Source organism: Perognathus longimembris, chromosome 11, assembly GCF_023159225.1.
Source record: "Perognathus longimembris pacificus isolate PPM17 chromosome 11, ASM2315922v1, whole genome shotgun sequence".
Taxonomy (NCBI): domain Eukaryota; kingdom Metazoa; phylum Chordata; class Mammalia; order Rodentia; family Heteromyidae; genus Perognathus; species Perognathus longimembris.
The window spans coordinates 60,559,555-60,576,680 of record NC_063171.1 but is presented as its reverse complement, the minus strand read 5'-3'; positions in this window follow the sequence as shown (position 1 = coordinate 60,576,680).

Below are 17,126 nucleotides of genomic sequence, written 5' to 3'. Positions count from 1 at the left end.
TAGAGTGCTTATCTTGTGCAAAAAAAAACAAAAAAAAAAAAAACCGCTCAGGGACAGCACCCAGGCCCCTGAGTTCAAGCCCCATGACTGACCAAAAAAAAAAAAAAAGACACACCAAAAAAACAAACCTAGGCTGAAGTTGTAGCTTACTGGTAGAGAGCTAGCCTAGGTGGCAGAAAGCTAACTTAGCACGTAGAAGGCCCCAAATTCCATCCCTAGCATTAACAACAACAACAACAAGCAAACAGAAACCAGCACAATCTTCTCTGGAGCCTCATTCTCTTGAGTCACTGCTTAATCCCTGTTCCCCTTGCAGAGCAAAGTCCTGTCTGTATTTGTGGTCTCAGTGATCAAACCCAGCTGGAGCTGCCTCCCGTCTGCTGCTGACGATCTCATCAGCCTCAGCGAGTCCTTCCTTGCAGTGGGAGCCAACGGCTGTGCCCAGCAGTCTCTGGTCCAGTGGTAGGCCTGGAACCACAGCTGCCAAGATCACATCCTCTTCCTCTCCACTTGGTTTCTGGAAGCCTCTATGTCTCAGACTGCTTTGCTTAGTGTCTCCCCCTCCCTGCTATCTAATGTTTGTGTGTCCCAGGACCCAGTGTGTTGTCTCCTTCCTAAACTACTGGCCCCTATACCTGAGTAATTCTTAGTTGAGCACTGAGGGATGACCCCTCCTCCGGACTCAAGAGTCTCACTGCCACCACGACAGGCCGATCAGCAGCTCTAAGCCAACACGCTCAAACTCAACTCTAGATCTCCCTCTGAGCAATGCTTCCGCAATAAAGGCCGAGCTTAGCCAGGCGCTGGTGGCTCACGCCGGTAATCCTAGCTCCTCAGGAAGCTGAGACCTGAGAAGTGTGGTTTAAAGCCAGCCCCGGCAGGAAAGTTTGGGACACTCTTATCTTCAGTTAACCACCAGAAAATTAGAAGTTGCTCAAAGTGGTAGGATGCTAGCCTTGAAGGGGAAAAGAAAAGCTCAGAGACAGCACCCCGGTCCTGAGTTCAAGCTCCACAACCTGACATCAATAAATAAATATGAATGAATGAGTGAAAAGCTTTTCTTCCTAGTTGCTCAAGACAAACACCTCCAAGTCATCCTTGACCGCTTCACCCACGTCTACCTCTACCAACCAGGCTTCTTAACGAGCACAGCTGTGTCCTAACTGCTTTTCCTGCTTGCAGTCTTCCAATCATCTCAGTCCTCTGCTCAAAACACTCAGAAGTCACGAGTCCACTCGGCTCCTGCCAGTGCCACCTGACACCCCACCTGCTCTGCTCCCTCTCCTCAGACCACTCTCCCTCAGCTCCCTCACTGTGATCAGCACACACAGACTTCCCCATAACTCTGGAGCCCATTGGACTTGCTTTCCTTCCATCCTGACTCCTCCCCACATCCAAAGGCTTTCAGCTTCTACTGCCTTTGGGCCTCGGAAGACCCCGGGCCTCCTACCTAGGGAAAACTGTAAACCACTCACCACGCTCCGCCTCTCAGGACTCCGTGCGCTCTCCCTTTCTCCTCGCCACGTTCTCCATCGTGTTAATTGTGATCATAGACTGCATCGATCTCCATTTTGGGGGTTGTCTTTTTCCTCTACAAATCTGGTATAGTCTCCATAAAGGCATGCCATTTTACTCATCTCGATCACAATGTCTAGCCCATGGACAACAGTCAAGAACTTATTGTGATTGTTTGTTTGGGTTTTATTTTTGTTGATTTGCTGGTACTAGAAGTTTGAATTCAGGGACCTCGCCCTTACCCAGCTGGCTTACCCACAGTTAGTGCCCTACCACTTGAGCCACACTCTCCAGCTCTGCTTTTTGCTGTTTAATTGGAGATGGAGTCTCTTGAACTTTTCTGCCAGGGCTGGCTTTGAATTGCATCTCAGCCTATACATGTGATACACCAGCGCACAGTACTTAGCTCCCGTTCAGTCTTTCCTTCTTTTTTTTTTTTTTTTTTTTTTTTTTTTTTTGTGCCAGTCCTGGGTCTTGAACTCAGGGTCTGGGCACTGTTCCAAGGCCAGCACTCTACCACTTGAGCCACAGCACCACTTCCGCCTTTTTCTGTTTATGTGGTACCAAGGAATCGAACCCAGGGCTTCATGCATGCTAGGTAAGCACTCTACTACTAAACCACATTCCCAGCTTGTCTTATTTATTTATTTATTATTTTATTATTATTATTATTTTTTTTTTTTGGCCAGTCCTGGGGCTTGGACTCAGGGCCGGAGCACTGTCCCTGGCTTCTTCTTGCTCAAGGCTAGCACTCTGCCACTTGAGCCACAGCGCCACTTCTGGCCATTTTCTGTATATGTGATGCTGGGGAATCGAACCTAGGGCCTCATGTATACGAGGCAATCACGCTAGCCACTAGGCCATATCCCCAGCCCCTTATTTATTTATTTTTTAAGTCAGGGTTGCTCCATGGCCAATGCTGGCCTGGAACTCTTGATCTTTCTACCTGTGTTTCCCAAGAGCTGGGAGTACAGACGTGTAGCACCACGCTTGGCTTATAATGATTGGGTTAATGAATGTGCCCATCTCAGACTTTATAAAGATATTAATTTCCACTAAAGGATCGCCTTTGAACTCTTGGTTGGTGATCTCTAGCAACACTGAGACTCTTCATCTGTAATCAACAGGTAAAGTCAATGTCTGCCTACACTGGCTGGGGACACTGTAAACCAGCTCTCCACAGACCTTCCTTTCTAGAACTAATAAGGCCCAGAGTTGGCAAGGAATTGGTTCTGAAAAGAACAAGGGAGGAGTGGCAAGTGGGGGATGCTAAGTTGGAGGGTCAGTTGGAGAGGAGGAGGGTGGCTAGGGTCTGTGATTACGCGTTAGGGCCAGCCTACCTGTGTTGAAGTCCCATCAGCCCTGACTGCTGGCTCATCTTTCCCTCCCTGCCTCAGCTTTCCCAGCTGTAACATGGCCAATATTTACATCCATGTCCTCGGGCTGTTCTGAGGAATAAGAAACTAAGCCAAAACTAAGCCAAAGGGCTCTTGATCTCTCTCCTTCATTCAGCTGGTGAGTCTTCCTGCTGCCCCAGGGCTGGAGGACCAGCTGGTGATTTCTACCTGGAAAGCCTGCGTGTAGTCAGAAATCAGCCGTTGGCTTGATAGAGCCTCTAGGCTCTAGATTTCCACCCACTCACAGTCTGGCCCCTCAGCAGCCTGGAGGGGGTCGGGGTGACCTCAGCCCCACAGTGCAAGATGGGCTGGGCTCTGTGCAAGTCTTTGCCTCTCCCTCAGGAGCCAGGATTATTACCTCACTCCAGAGCAGAGAATGCAGAGCGAATGGTTAACCAGCCTCATCTCAGAGGGCCTCAGGGGCCTGGCCTAGGGCACACCCACAGGCCAAGGAGCAGCTCTGATCCCGGCTAAGATGGGCGTGTGGTGGCTCTGGTCTGGGCCACTGCCTTGTTATCTATATGTAACTCATAGGTATCAGAAAGAACTTGTACACAGTATAAACATATACATAGGGGCTGGGAAGGTGGCTTAGTGCTAGAGTGCTTGCCTAGAATGCATGAAGCCTTGAGTTTGATTCCTCAGCACCACATACACAGAAAAAGCTGGAAGCTGGTGCTGTGGCTCAAGTAGTAGAGTGCAGGCCTTGAGCAAAACAGCTCAGGGACAGTGCCCAGGCCCTGAATTCAAAACATATACATATAAGACAAGAAAGCTGGGGCTGGGAAAGCTGGGCCTAGTGATGGAGTGCTCACCTTGTTTACATGAAGCACAGGGTTTGATTCCTCAGCACCACATATCTTGAAAAAGCCAGAAGGGGCGCTGTGGCTCAAGTGGCAGAGTGCTAGCCTTGAGCAAAAAGAAGCCAGGGACAGTGCTCAGGCCCTGAGTTCAAGCCCCAGGACTGGCCAAAAAAAAAAACAAAAAAAGAGAGAAGAAAGCTTTCCAATGGCCAATATTTTATGTTTTGTACAAACTTAGATAGCATTTTATTCATGTAGCATTGTTCCAAAGAATGTATTTCTGTCCCAGTTTAGATGTACATTTGTAAAACCACCTTCCAGCTGGGTGCTGGTGGCTCATACCTGTCATCCTAGTTCCTCAGGAGGCTGAGACCTGAGGGCTGTGGTTCAAAGCCAGCCCAGGTGGGAAAGGCCATGGGATTATCTTCCATTAGCCACTAAAAAGCCAAAAGTGGAGTTATGGCTCAAGTGGTAGAGGACCAAGAGTGAAAAAGCTCAGGGACAGTGAGGGCCCAAGGCCTTGAGTTTAAGGGGTGACATTGATCAAGCTGCATCGTACTCACAAACTGACACGTACAGTTGAAACCCCTTTGTGCAGTAACTTAAAGATCATTACAGGTGCTGGGAATACGGCCTAGTGGCAAGAGCGCTTGCCTCGTATACATGAAGCCCTGGGTTCCATTCCTCAGCACCACATAGATAGAAAACGTCCAGAGGTGGTGCTGTGGCTCAAGTGGCAGAGTGCTAGCCTTGAGCAAAAAGAAGCCGGGGACAGTGCTCAGGCCCTGAGTTCAAGGCCCTGGACTGGCAAAAAAAAAAAAAAAGATAATTAGATAGATAGATAGATAGATAGATAGATAGATAGATAGATAGATAGAAGACCCCCACCTGACAGTTCAGGGTCACTAGGCCTTGAGACCATAGCTCTGCAGTTGGCCCACTGTGTGCCCAGACCCCAGTCACGAGAGGAGACTGAGCTTCTTCTCCACTCTGGCAATGCTTTTGTTTCAATTTCTGAAGCCACAGTCTCTAGGGATATCTCAACCTCAGCCCTGCGCTGCTCAGATTCTGCTTTCCGTGAGAGCTCACCGTTTACTGAGAGCCTGGCGACTTACACATCTAGTCAGTGGTTGTTGCGCAGTTTCTTGAGCATTTCTGGGCCAGCCGCAGTATGACGTCTCTTGGATGGGATGCCTTTGCTTGGGCTCCGCCCAAACCAGTGCAAGAAAAGAGCACCGGAAGGCAGGGTGCGAGCCAGGATCCCCGTTCAGGTACGGACAGTGGGCAGAACCACGGCCTTTGCTGTTTCCTCCACTCCCTGAGCTTCTTTTGCTCAAGGCTAGCACTCTACCATTTGAGCCACTTGTGGCTTTTTCTGTTTATGTGGTACTGAGGAATCGAACCCAGGGCTTCATGCATGCTAGGCAAGCACGCTGCCAACCACTAAGCCACACTCCCAGCCCAGTGGGCTCTCTTTAGACAGTAGATGCATGAGAACAGCTCTGCTCACACAGCTGTGGAATTTCCCACCTTTGGTCACTGTTGGACCATCATCACCATTGCCTAGACTACAGTTTATTTTTACTGTTTTCTCTTGAAGGTGGATCCCTTTTGCATTCGAAATGAAATGAAGGCCAAATTTATCATATAATATAATATCTTCTTCACGTGACAGATGACAGTTTGCTTGACACACAAGGTCAAGCATTGCATGATTTGGGATGGAAGGACAACGGTGATTTTCTGGGCAGGCAGGGTAAGGAAAATGGGAAATGTGTGTGTGTGTGTGTGTGTGTGTGTGTGTGTGCGCACGCGTGCTGGTCTTGGGACTTGAACTCACCACCTGAGTGCTGTCCCTTAGCTTATTTTCTGAAGGCTGGTATACTACCATTTGAGCCACAACTCCATTTCTGTCTTTTTTTGGTGTGGTTAATTGGAGATAAGAATCTCACAAACCTGGGCTGAGGATATGGCCTAGTGGCAAGAGGGCTTGCCTTGTATACATGAGGCCCTGGGTTCGATTCCCCAGCACCACATATACAGAAAACGGCCAGAAGGGGCGCTGTGGCTCAAGTGGCAGAGTGCTAGCCTTGAGCAAAAGGAAGCCAGGGACAGTGCTCAGGCCCTGAGTCCAAGGCCCAGGACTGGCCAAAAAAAAAAAAAAAAGAATCTCACAAACCTGCCGGGGCTGGCTTTGAATCCCCATCCTCAGAGCTCAGCCTCCGGATGGGGGTTAGGATGGTGTACAGGATGGCCTGTACACCATGAGGAAAAAGACCAACATTATGCTGTTAACTTTAGCACAAAATCAATAGCAAGCATTCAAGACCATCACACCTTCCAGCCAGCCATCACGGATCCACTGAAGTTATGAATTCCCAGCTCACCCCCTGCTTGGGATTCCAGGGCGCTCACTTGACTAGAGTATGCACCCAAACCCCACAACCCCCACTCCCCAGCCCTGTTCTCGCTAGCAGCTCTGGTCTTCCTTTTCTCCCACTGAACAGCCAGCTCACATTGCAAGCCCTGTGTAGTCTCTGGTCTGCCCTGAATATTCCTCGCTGGCTTGTCCAGGCTCTCCCTTTCACCACCTCAGCCCTTACTGAACTACCATCTCAGGGGCTGTTCACAGGCCTCCTTGCTCCTTTGCCTGCTCGCTCTCACAGTACCGCTCTCTGTCTCATCTACAATACGCATGCACATCCTTTGTTGTTTTGTTGGTTTTTTTTTTTTTGTACCAGTACTGGGGCTTGAACTCAGGATCTGGGCACTGTCCTCCAGCTTTTTTTTTTTTTTACTGAAGATTCATGCTCTCCCATTTGAGCCATGCCTCTACTTCCAGCTTTTTGATGGTTACCTGGGAGATAAAAGTCTCACCAATGTCCCTGCCCAGGGTGGCTTGAAACTGCGATCCTCCTATCTCAGCCTCCTGAGTAGCTAGCATTATAGATAATGATCCACTGGTGCCCAACCTAGTTGTGTAATCTTTAATGTCTGTGCCTCCCAGAACTGAGACTAACATAGGAAGGCAGAGGCTCAGGAGGGTTCATTTTCCTCCCTGATGTACCCCAGTCCTAAGCGGGGTGCTTAGGATCTGGTGGATGGCCGATCAGTATTTGCTGGGTGCATGGAATCAAGTACTCAGCACCCAGCTGAGTGGGTTAGGAGTTACCCGGAGGTAGGAGGCCTCCTTCTCCTCTGTCTGGTTCCCATCTCAGAAGCTGTCCAATCCCTGGCACTGCTGCCCTCTGTCTCTTCCCAGTACCCTCAAGTGGGGAAACGGAAACCTAAGGTGCGTTCTCCCCTCTCAGCAGCCACGGGGCAGATGCTGCCCAGTGAATCCAGCCCTTCCAGTTCTCCGGTCGATCCTCGTCCACAGATGGCCAGGCTGGGCATTGGCTGTGACCATAGGGCCCGGATCGTGTCTGTGAGTGAGGACAGATAGGCGAAGGGCAGCCGGCAGTGGGGCAGTCTTGTAGGGTAAATGGGAACGTCGTAGCACTGCCGGCTGCCCTTCGGTGGGCACGTCCCAGGGTGCCGGTCCCCTCCTGCACGAGGAGGGCAGACTCAGAGCAACATGAGGTGCAAACAAAAGACTGGGTTGCCTTTGTCCTCCACCTGCCCCTTGTCCTCTGTTTACATCCTCCCTTCCCGTAAATGAGCTGGGCACTGTGCCCTGCTGGCCCAGAGCCAGACACACCTGTAGGACAGGTTGGGCAGTGCGCTTGGGGGTGGGGAGCCGGTGCTGGTCCTGGCGGGCGATCCAGGCCCCGGGGGAGCACGCTGTTCTCATGGCAGCGCGGCCACCTGGCCACCTTGGCCCTCTCCAAGAGGATAGGACGCTTCTTGGGGGGATGGGGGATGGGGTCTCCTTGCCCAGGGAGTGCCAGGAAATTCTGCACCAGTCAGTAGAGGGGGAGGACCAAATACCCTTTGTCCTCAGGAGATACTTCCTAGAGGGACACTGAGGTCCCGAGAGGGGCAGAGTTGGTGCTAAGGATCTGCACTGAGCACACAGTCACATGTTCCCAGGGGTGGTGGTTACTCTGGACCTGGGTGCTAGGGGTGGGACGGGCTTGGTCCTCCATTGTGAGTTGAGGAAGTAAGGGAAAGCATGTAACTGGGCTGTCTGGAAAGAGCTAGGGGAGCAGGATGAGGAACCAACGGGATAAGGTACTGAGGACAAGGCCGTCTCCATTCGTGAGGAGAAGGAACCCCGAGCCCTGGGTTTACTTCCTATGGTTGCCTAGTAGGGGCAGAGGCGTTGGGTAGGTGTGACTCAGTCGGGGAAGACGTTCCTCCCTCCTCCAAAGAATTAAGTGAGCAAGTAACACCGTTTTCCATCTGTGTCCCCCATCCTGTCTGTGTCTCTGAACCACGATGACTGTCAACTCTGTCACCAGTGTGTACTGACTGCCTACTACGTGCCCCAGCCCTTTGCTGGGTGTCCAATCACAGCTGGGCTCATTGGTGACCGCCGGTCCATGACATGCCTCTTAGCAGGCACTGTCCCATCCATCTTCTTGGCCCTCCTTCCGTCAGCCCCGCTTCTTGTCCTCCAGCTCCTGAAACTTGGCCTCCCCACCCGATGACGTTCTCTTACTGACGGCCGTGCTGTCCACCTCCCCACCCAAAACACAGCCTGTTCTTGTTTGCCCTGCAGAATGGCCAGCACCTCACCTGGCCCCATAGTTAATGAAGTGCTGACTCTGCCCCCTGAGCTGGGGAACCCCTGCTCAGCACACAGTGATCAGCACACCGGCTCAGCAATAAGACCACCCAACGGTCTTCCGTGAGGGGGTCCTACTGAGCAAGAGGGAGGTCCAGAGTCCCTCCCCTGCCCCCCCAAGCTGAGGAGTGCTGGCTTGCCTTGCCTTGCCTTCCTGCAGCTGTGCCTGAGCTGCTTCTGCAGACCCCCTCCCCCCCCCAAATCCTGACTGTCCTGGCATGTGAACACAGGATTTCATCTTCACTTGTTCCTTGCCATGACTTGGAGAGCTCCTGTAGTGTAGGTTTCCTTCACAGGGCTCCTGGGTGCTGGGTATCCTGTGTCAGGTACTTCCTAAGCAACCCAATGGAGGGACTCCTCACTTCTCCCCCCACAAACCCCCAAGCCCGAGTGCCAGAGTGGATCCCCAGGTCCTATTGGCCACTCTCCACATAGCCTCCTACCTCAGTGGGTTGTGCTGTCCACCTCGGACTGTCCCTCAGCTCTACACACATTATCAAGGTCCCCCACGCCCTCCACTGCCCTCAGTGCCAGACCAGCGGGGCACACCTCCAGAGCCTGCCCCCCAACTCCAGAGCCATGATTCTGCCATAATTGCTCTATCTCTGTCTCCCCTGGGTTTCTCCTTGTCTCTCAGACAAGGGAGATGGCTGTCATTCCAGCAGAAGGGGTAAGAGAGACAAGGAAGGGTGGGGAAAGCCAACACCTCTGAGTGATTTACATGTATTATCTCACCTAATTCTTGCAACAGCCTTTTGAAGGAGGTACTAATGGAATCCCTTTTTACCTATGAGAAAATATGATGTCACAGGATGATGTCACTCACCCAAGGCCAATTGTGAGCTGCAGAGGTGGAGCCGGGCACCAGCCCAGGACTTCCAGCTGGGAACAGCTCCACACACCAGGATTTCCAGCCCGGAGCAGCTCCACATGCTTCCTTGAAGGATCAGCTTGGTTTTTGCCTTACTTTGTGTTTGTTTGTTTGTTTTGAGACAGGGTTTTGCTAGGTAAGCCCTAGCTGGCCTTGAAAATAAACCCCTGGGAAGATGAAAAGAATAAGAGGCTTAAAAATTATCCATCCATTTCCCTTTTTATTTCCTTTATGTCAGTACCGGGGCTTGAACTTGGGGCCTCACTTAGCTTTGTGGGCTCAAGGCGGGCACTCTGCCACTTGAACCACACCTCCACTTTTGGTACTTTACTGATTATTTTGGAGATAAAGTCTAGTGGACTTTTCTGTCTGCGCTGGATTTGAACAGAAATCCTTTGGGTCTCAGCCTCCAGTCGCTAGGATTATAGGAGTGAGCCACCAACTCCAGATCCGTTCTTGTTACTGGTTCAACACATAAAAATGTCCTGTCGGGCTGGGAATATGGCCTAGTGGCAAGAGTGCTTGCCTCCTACACATGGAGCTCTCGGTTCGATTCCCCAGCACCACATATATGGAAAACGGCCAGAAGGGGCGCTGTGGCTCAGGTGGCAGAGTGCTAGCCTTGAGCGGGAAGAAGCCAGGGACGGTGCTCAGCACCTGAGTCCAAGGCCCAGGACTGGCCAAAAATAAATAAATTAATAAATAATAATAATAATAATAATAATAATAATAATGTCCTGTCATTGCACACATCTCTGAACAGCATCTCTCTGGTTCTTACTCAGAGCAGCCTTGGTCTCAGGAACAATCCTGTAGGAGGCTCCCGCTCACCCTGTACCAGTAGCACCCCAGTATAATGATGCCAGTGGGTAGGGGCTCACTCAGAGTGAGAGCAGAACAAGTCTGGTACCTCACGCCTGTAACCCTAGCTTCTCAGAAGGCTAAGATCTGAGGATTGTGGTTTGAAGCCAGCCCAGGCAGGAAAGCCACGAGACTCTTCCTTACATCTTGCTTCATTCTGGGCAAACATCGAGTGGATTTTTTGTGCGTGGTGCTAGGGAGAGAAGCGGGGCTTCATGTGTGCTAGGCGTGCCCGAGCCCGGGGCCACCTTCTATTCACGAGACGTATTGATTTCCTAACTCTGTAACGGCCGAGGCTCGTAGGACTCGGTGGCACCCAGACCCCACCTCGCCCACCCTCCTTCAGGTTCAGGATTCTCTAACCCGTAGCAAAGCATTGGGAGGCATGAGTCGGTGGAGGCGGCGGCCCCGGAGGGGAGGGTGGCCTCTGGGCCTGGACCGTGAAGTCAGTCACGCAGCGTGTAGAGTGTAGAGCGGGCTGGTGGGCAGTTGTCGTGGGGGATCCTGGGCCAGCACGGGGTGCCGTGTCAGCCAGGACCAAGAGTCGGGGTGTGCTGTGTTAACTTTGAATCAAGGACTAGGTCCGTGTTCTTTTATTTGTTTTCTTCTCAGTCAGGTCCCCCTTTAGCTTCCAGGCTGGCCTTGAACTCATAGTCCTTCTGGCTCCAACTCCCGATGACAGGCGTGTACCACCATCCTGCTAGGGGATGAGCCGTGAGGAACCAAATCGGGTGTCGGCTTGGTGGCGGGAACGCGGCAGTGGGAGCAGGTGGGGGACCCGTGGCGGACCATACCTGCTATCGCTATTAGGGTCCGAGCCGCCTTTCCCAGGCCCGGGGGGCGGGGGGGCAGGCGCACCAGGGAAGGGCTGAGGCTGGCAGAGGGGCTCTAAGGTGCTTAGAGCAAGTATAGACAGGCCCAGCGTGGCTTGGTGATGCAAACTGCAGAGCATCTTGGGAGAAGGGAAGTGGGGAGGCCCCAGGCTCTGGTCTCTATGGCGACTAAGGCTCCAGCCACTCTTGCCACTCCCCCACGGACAGGAGACTGAGCCCTGCTCACTGTTCCTCAGGCTCCCAAGCCACCTGGGGTGGGGTGGGGTGGGGGGAGGGCTCCTCTGTAACCTGGGAGCCGCTGTAACCCAAGCTGACCTGGCTGGTGGGGGCAGGCGTGGCCGTGTGGGCCCTGGGCCAGAACGGAGCGCAACGTAAGCCCCGGGCCGCCTCCGTGCCAGCGCTCTGCAAACAGACCGAGTCACGAACCCAACAAAGCGTTCAGCTGGCCTGTCATCCTGGTCACCGCACTGAGGACAATTGAAACTATCCAGGGTGGGGCTGCCAACCAACTGTCCCTGCTCAGGGCCTGCCAGGGTTGTCCTAGGAAACAGGTTCCCCAATAGGGCAGGTGAACAAAATCAGTGTGTGTGTCCGGGGGTGGGAGTGGGGGTCGGGGAGGCTGGGAAGCTATGAGCCTCACTGGAAACATAGACTGTGGGTATAAAGACGAGTAGGGAGCCAGCACCCTTCCGCAGAGCCCTTGATGTAGAGAGACAGCCCTGTCACGTTGCCAGGAGCTATGTGACGTGACAAGGAGGGGCTGCAGTTCTGGGGTGCCGGCTGCAAGCCCACAGCATCTAGTTCCACTCACGGTGGGGGGGGGGGCAGAGTAGGCTGACACCTCTGGTCCCATCTAGAAAGCAATGGGTTCCTTCCCTGTCCTTTCCTACCAGCACCGAGCTGGAATTTAGGTCCCGATGCTCTCACTGGGCTCTTTCATTCAAGGACGGTGTTCTACCCCTTGAGCCACAGCTCCATTTAGGGCTTTTTGCTGGTTACCGGAGGTAAGGGCTTCTCTTTCTGCTCTGTCTTCCTGGGCTAGTTTTGAGCCGGGATCCTCAGATCTCAGCCTCCCGAGTAGCTAGGATTACAGACAGGAGCCACTGGAGCCTGGCAGGAAATGATGTTTTTTTTTTCCCCTTTCCTCAAATCAGTCCAGCAAACACTCGTGGACACTTCTTTCTATGTAGAGCAAAACTGAAGCTGACGGGGAGCTCAGAGTCCAGTGTGGCTGAAACAGAGCCCCTGGTGTATTGCTTCATCATTATCCCGGGAGGCACCTGTCTGCTGAAATCTTGGACACCATGCTGGTGCTTAGTAAGTGTTCAATGAAAATTTGTTGAATGATTAAGTAAATGCATGACTGGCAATACAGCACCGTCCGAGACAGGTGCTGTAACAGAGATTTTTTTCTGTCTTTCTTACTCATTAAATCTCAACGCCTGAAGCATCATTGTTGCTCAATAAACATCGATTTAAAAAATGAATAGGAGAATAAATCTATGGAGAGTTAAAGATGAGGCTAATTAAGTCTTGATGAATAAAGGAGCCTAAGCATAAAGAGGACAGATCTGGTAGTGATGTATGCACTCCCAGCACTTCTAGAAGGCTGGGAAAAGAGGATCAGAGTTCAAGGGCAACCTGGGCCACACAGAGAACCCCTGTCACCAAATATAAAAGGTTTTGGCATATGAGAAGGCGGGATGGTGGGACCATCTGAAGGACTTTCTAAAGGCCTTACAGATGACAAAAACATGCTAAATAGCAAAGAGACATTTAAAATATCTGAAACTTATTTTGTTTGGCTTTGACTTATCTTTTTTTTTTTTGCCAGCCCTGGGGCTTGGACTCAGGGCCTGAGCACTGTCCCTGGCTTCTTTTACTCAAGGCTAGCACTCTGCCACTTGAGCCACAGCACCACTTCTGGCCATTTTCTGTATATGTGGTGCTGGGGAATCGAACCCAGGGCTTCATGTATATAAGGCAAGGACTCTGCCACTAGGCCATATTCCCAGCCCTTGACCTAGTCTTTCTAAAGAATTACACTATTTGCTTGCCTAGCATGCATGAAGCCTTGAGTTCAATTCCTCAGTACCATATAAACAGAGAAAGCTGGAAGTGGCACTGTAGCTTAAGTGGTAGAGTGCTAGCCTTGAGCAAAAAAAAAGCTCAGGGACAGTGCCCGGGCCCTGAGTTCAAGCCCCAGGACTGGCAAAAACAAACAAACAAAAAAAATGGAGGACTGATACCATTTTAATTGTTTGTAGGATCTTTGTATTCTTCGTGTCTTCAAAGTTAACTGAATTCTGCTTGAGTGTTATTTCTATTTCCAAACATTGTCCTGGGTACTTAACGTGCTCCCCTCCTTTTTTTTTGTACCAGTAATAGGACTTGAACTCAGGGCCCAGGCTCTATCCTTTAGCTTTTTCACTCCTGGTTAGCACTCTATCATTTGAGCCACAACTCCCCTTCCAGCTAATTTTGCTGGCTAATTGGAGATATGTCTCATGGACTTTTCTGCCTGGTCTGGCTTTGAACTTTGATCCTCAGATCTCAGCCTCCTGAGTAGCTAGGACTGTAGATGTGAGCCTCCCATGCCCAAGTGAGGAAATTTTCTTTAACTATTTCAGTGGTGAATTTCTTACTCCTTCCTTCCTTCCTTCCTTCCTTCCTTCCTTCCTTCCTTCCTTCCTTCCTTCCCCTTCCTTCCCTCCCTTCCTCCCTCTCTCCCTCCGTCCTCCCTCCCTCTGTATCCCCCCTCCTTCTTTTTCTCCTCCCTTCCTACTTCCCTTCATTTCTTTTTCTTTCCTTTCCTCCTCCTCCTCCTCCTCCTCCTCCTCCTCCTCCTCCTCCTCCTCCTCCTCCTCCTCCCCCCTCCTTTCCTCCCTCATTTGTTCTTTCTCTCCTTTCTTTCTTGTTTTCTCATGACAAGTTTTTTTCTATGTAGCCCTCACTGACCTCAGGTTTGCAATCCTCCTGCCTGTCTCCTGAGTGCTGGGATTACAGGCATGTGTCACCACACCTGATCCAGCTCTTTTATTTTCTATAAATATTGTTTGTTTCACTGTATTCTATTCTTGTCCATTTGTTTCCTATTGCTACCTAACAGATCATTCCAAACCTCAGAGGTTTAAATTGACTGTAAGCATCTATTATCTCATGATTTTCTTGGATCGGGCGTTCTGGTGGAGGACTCGGGCTCCGAGTATCTCTTAGGGTTACAGTGAAAGTGCTGGTTGGGTCTCCAGTAGTCTGGAGGTCTCGTGGGCTGGAGGAGCCACCTCCGGAATGGCGGTATCACGTGCCAGCAGAGTGGACACTGATTTTCAGCAGGGAACCTCCTTTCCCTCTCACATGGGTGTCTCCTCTCCTTTCCCTCTCACATGGGTGTCTCCATGGGCCCCTTATGTGTTCTTCTTTTGGGGGACCACTGTCCTCCCCAAGAGCAAACAATTGGAAGGAGTTCAGATTGAAAGTGGCAAGCTGGGCGCTGTAGCTCATACCTGTAATCCTAGCCATCCAGGAGGCTGAGATCTGAGGATCATGGCTCAAAGCCAACTCAAGCAGCAAAGTCCATGATACTCTTGTCTCCAATTAATCGGCAAGAAGCTGGAAGTGGAGCTGCAGCTCAAGTGCTAGAGTGCCAGCCTTGAGTGAAAAGGAATGGCACCTAGGCCCTGAGTCCAAGCCCTACTACTGGCACAAAACAAACAAACAGGCGGGGAATGTGGCTCAGTGGTAGAGTGCTTGCCTAACATGTATGAAGCCCTGGGATTCTTCAGTACCATATAAATAGAAAAAGCCCGAAGGGGCGCTGTGGCTCAAGTGGCAGAGTGCTAGCCTTGAGCAAAAAGAAGCTCAGGGACAGTGCTCAGGCCCTGAGTTCAAGCCCCAGGACTGACAAAAAAGAAAGGCAAAACAAGCAAACAAATGGGAAGTAGCGATGGTTTTCATAAATTATCCTTGCACGCCACACACTGTCCCTTTATTCACATTCCTCTTTGTGGTGTTTGGTTTGGTTTTCCTGTTTCCGGGGAGTCAACCCCAGGGCCTTGCACGTGCTCCTGCTAGCCAAGGACTCGGCCACTGGGCTGCGTCAGGCGCTGAGCTAAATATGTCAGCCTAGTTTTTAGTTGCTTTTGTTTTTTCTGACGGGGGAAAGGGTGGGGACAGGGTCTCATTATGCAACTGAGGCTGGCCTCAAATTTGAGATCTTCTAGTTCTCCGCCTCCTGAATGCAGGGGTTATAGGCCTGTGTCACTCACTGTGCCTGACACTTGACAACCGTTTGATTGTCAATTGCTCCTAGCGTTTCCTGCTGCTCTCTTAGGACTTTATAAGCTAAAGGGAGATCGGAGCCAACTTTTAAAGGCTCCTAATAGCCACAACTAGGCAATCTGACCAACAAAATAAAGTTGTATTGGACTATAACCCAAAGTATAAAATAATGTCCTTCAGTACCTGTAAACAAATGAATGTTCTACTGATGGTTCTCAACATCTAGCCTTTCTACCTCTTACGTTGTTTCCCTAGACAATTACCAAAATGTTAAATCACTTATTTTATTTATTTATTTATTTTGCCAGTCGTGGAGCTTGAACTCAGGGCCTGAGCACTGTCCCTGGCTTCTTTTTGCTCAAGGCTAGCACTCTACCACTTTTGCTACAGCACCACTTTTGGCTTTTTTCCATATATGTGGTGCTGAGGACTCAAACCCAGGGCTTCATGTATACGAGGCAAGCACTTTACCACTAGGCCATATTGCCAGCCCCTATTAAATGATTTAAAGCAAGGAGAGTCTAAGAAACCATGAAGGGCTGAGGGTACACACTTGTAATCCTAGCAACTCAGGAGGCTGAGATCTGCAAGATCAGGGTTTTGAAGCCAGCCTGGGCAGAAAAGGTCATGAGATTTCTAGTCTCCAATTAACTAGCAAAAAGCCAAATTGGAGGCCTGACTCAAGTGGTAGATTACCAGCCAATGAGCAAGAAATCTAAGCAAGCATGCAAGGCCCTGAGTTTAAGCCCCAGTGATGGGAAAAAACAACAACATTAAAAAAACCTCTGAGAAACTTGCAGCTAAGAATGATGTAAAGGGGGTCTGGGAATATGGCCTAGTGGTCGAGTGCTCGCCTCCTATACATGAAGCCCTGGGTTCGATTCCTCAGCACCACATATATAGAAAATGTCCAGAGGTAGCGTGTGGCTCAAGTGGCAGAGTGCTAGCCTTGAGCAAAAAAGAAGCCAGGGACGGTGCTCAGGCCCTGAGTTCAAGGCCCAGGACTGGCAAAAAAAAAGAATGATGTGAAGGGCAGTTAAAGCTAGGAGCGCAGCTCACTTGCTTGGGTTTGTGTGGACTTGGGTTGATTCCTAGGTCCTCTCCCAAACATCATCAAGAGCATCAGTATCCATAACTATCCATCACACATGATAAAATCGACACCCCTGGCACGGAGGGCAACACAAGCTAGCCGTTTTCATTTCTCCACATCTCCCGCTTGCAGCCCGTGACGCTGGCCTTGGCCAGTCCTCTCCAGCCCCTCGGCATGGCTTGGAACAGGCCACGCCTGGTCCCTTCCTGTGGCTCCTGCCTCGGCTTTTCAGTCTTTCTGTTCTCAGCTGAATGTCGCTGCCCCAGGAAATCCCTGGCCTCCTCCTGATCTAGAACAACCGACAGTCCCCTGTGAGTAGTTACACTGCCAAGCCTCAACAACCCTGAGAGTTTTCCTGTTGGCCTCTCGGCGCCCACTCAGCACCTGAACCCACAGCGAGAGCAAGAGCCTCGTCTGTCTTCACCCCCAGACTTAGAAAGCCCAAGCCAGTCTCGGTCACTCGGTTACCGCTTGCTAAATCAAAACAGGATTTGCAGGAAATATTCAGGTACAAGTGTTCTCTCATCAGATCCCAGGCTGCTGCTGCCTTGAGTTAAGAAAATGTGATCACTCGATACTACTCATTTAGATGGATAATCGGTTTTCGTTTCTCTACTATTCACTGCCCTGCCTGGCCAGTTATCTTGTTATGTGACCCTGGTGCTTTGCAGAGTTATGGAAGTCTCAGGGGATACAGCTGCTGGGCAAAGGCCCTGGGGCAGATAGGAAGCAGATACTGGACAGAG